At 50.6% G+C, this 2,690-nt stretch overlaps 1 long non-coding RNA gene across 1 annotated transcript; it reads left to right on the forward strand.

Annotated features, from left to right (window-relative positions):
• Positions 1 to 1,212: 1,212 nt before the first annotated feature.
• LOC135372850 (uncharacterized) lies at positions 1,213 to 1,949 on the forward strand. Its single transcript, XR_010416134.1, has 2 exons — positions 1,213 to 1,324; positions 1,789 to 1,949. It is a non-coding gene; the product is annotated as an uncharacterized LOC135372850 (long non-coding RNA).
• Positions 1,950 to 2,690: the final 741 nt, after the last annotated feature.

Raw genomic sequence — 2,690 nt, forward strand, 5'->3', positions numbered from 1 at the left:
CCCCTACGACGACAAGCGCTATCTCGTGGATGCCGTACACTCCTTCCCTTATGGGAGAACTGCGAATACGGTAAGCTTGTTATGTTGTGACGCGTATAGGATTACGATAGTGCTCTCTCTTTGGTGCAGCAACGGAAAACCCGGAAGAGAGCCGAGAGCGTCGTCGTCAGGCATGCGAGTAACCGCGGAACAAAGAGCTGGCACGCGCATGTAATCGAGAATAAAAGTTCTAGTCGAGACAGTCTTCTCTCTCTCTCTCTCTCGCAGACAGGAGAAGTACGGGTCATCGTGGCAGTGTGGTAGCGGAATGGGTGTACGAAAAGAATTACCATTCCGTCATCGTGCTGGTGCAGTGACCGTCGCAATGACGACGCTGCGATGAAGATACCCCATATCCTTTCTCTTGAGGCAAGTCAGGGAGGGGTGCCGGCATCTATCGACCAGTCCTTTGTATGTATTCAATAAAGATGTTTCAGTGAAAGAGCACACAGAGTCTCTCAAAGTTATTCGGACTGTTTAATGCGTTGCATGTCAATAACCAAGCGGTATTTCAATAAATCAGTGACAAAGTTGGCGATGTAGACTGCTTGCAAATGTCGCTGCTTCCGGGCGTGCTTAATATGAGCGATGGCACGAGCGAGAAGGTCCACGATGTCTGCAGCGATGTAGTTGAATTCTGCGTTGGCCAAGCTCACAAATTCGCTCATAGTCCCAGGGGTCCGTCGGAACCGTTATGCAGACGTTCTTGTAACGGGCGTAAATTCGACGCACCATCTCCTGCAGCGGCCCCGGCGAGATCTCTCCTATATTGCCAAAGCCTACCATGTCTATCACGTAGCGAAAAGCAGTGATGACGAGCTCGTTGCGGGGACTTTCGCCGTTGAAACATTCCTTCTCCACTTCTTCCCAAGAAGCGTGGGTGCGGGAACAATTTTGTAAAGAGTGGTAGCTGAACATCTTCACGTAGTGATGACGCGAGCGCGGTGCGCGCTGCCTTTATAGATAAACGCGCGCGCAAAGAACGAGAGTAAAAGCGAAACTGAAGCCACCCGTCGCCGCTAGGAGCGCGCGCGCAGCAGAGAGCCGAAACCGAAAACACCCGCGGCCGGCGCAGGGGAGCTAGCAGCGCGCGCGCGCGCATGCGCGGACGGGTGGAGCAGAGGGCGCGCGCGCGCGTCGCCTCTCTCAGTTTCTCTCGGACCGTCGCGGAAGACGGACGTGCGCTCCGCGCGCTCGCTCAGTTGCTGGCTGGATCTCGTAGAGAGCAGACGTATGTTCTCCGCGCTCGCTCAGTTTCTGCCTGGAAGTTGCCGCGGGGGAAAAGGTGAGTGAGTGATTTGACGCGCTCCTTTTCTCGTATGTTTGCCGTGTTTAGCGGTGACCGCGCTCGTGTTAAGCCTTTTCTCGCATGTTTAGACTTGTTTTGCGGTGTCCAAGCCTGTTGACGCATGTTTAGCGATGTGTGGTTCCCGCCTTGTGTTAGCTGCATAGTGTTGTGGTTAGGCCTAAGCGCGCTCCTTTCTCGTATGTTTGCCGTGTTTAGCGGTGACCGCGCTCGTGTTAAGCCTTTTCTCGCATGTTTAGCGATGTGTGGTTCCCGCCTTGTGTTAGCTGCGTAGTGTTGTGGTTAGGCCTAAGCGATCGTCCCCGTAAGCCTTTTTCCCCGATGTGTACTGTTTTCTGTTTAGCAGTAGCGGTTAGACCTTTTCTCTCGCATGCCTAGACTTGTTTAGCAGTGCTGTCATTTTTACCTGCCGCTAGTATCTTGTTCTCTGTTCTCTCCTCTAGAGCTATGATGGTGGCGCCATCTGGTGTGATGCCTTGCAACTAAGTGGCCACCTGTCGTCGATCTCTGCAACTACCCGACGTCAACAAGCACTGGTCACCCCGGAGCCGTTTCTTCGCCGCGGCATCGTTGATTTTCGAATAAATTGTTTCTCTCCACTCTATTTCTATCTTTTCATTTTATTTTCTACCTATTTTTTTATTTTTTATCAGCTCAAGTATCCGGAAACTCACATCTTCGTCTGGACGTGTCTTAGATGATCCCCAATTAGTGTAATGACTCCCTGGTGGGTCCTGATTAATGTGGGGGGTCCCAATTAGCTCTAATTGCTAATTAATGGCGTCCAGGCAAAGATGTCAGTTTCCGGATACTTGAGCTGATACATTACTACTGACGCTGTGAAGAATGGAGTCATCATGTTACCTAAGGAATATGAAGTCTTTTGAAACTGTAGTAATGCGTCACTATGTCAGTAGCAAAATTAGATGGCTCATACCGACGACGTGGAGACCCGAGACAGGGAGGAAATAACAGACAACAATGTCTGGGAAATCGTCTGTTATTTCCTCCCTGACTCGGGTCTTCACATCGTCAGAATGAGCCAGCTGTCTCCGGCCTTTCGCTGTTATCGATTAGATTGCTCGTGCGGCCCTGATGTTCTTTTCGAGATGGTATTGCTCCGTGGCACTACTGCTCCTGTTCTATGTGCAATATACGTGTTAACTGTGATAAGCATGAATGTTCATTGACTTGACTGTGATACTGAATAAATTATCTGAAGTGCGCTGACTGCAAAGTGTTTATCTGTCCTGTGATTTTCCCTGACTTCAGCTGCTGTTTGGCAGATTCCGATATGTCCAGCTGCACCGAAATTACCTGACAATTCCCGGTTGGTAGACACCCT

The sequence above is a fragment of the Ornithodoros turicata genome, unplaced genomic scaffold (genome assembly GCF_037126465.1).
Source record: "Ornithodoros turicata isolate Travis unplaced genomic scaffold, ASM3712646v1 Chromosome17, whole genome shotgun sequence".
Classification (NCBI taxonomy): Eukaryota; Metazoa; Arthropoda; class Arachnida; order Ixodida; family Argasidae; genus Ornithodoros; species Ornithodoros turicata.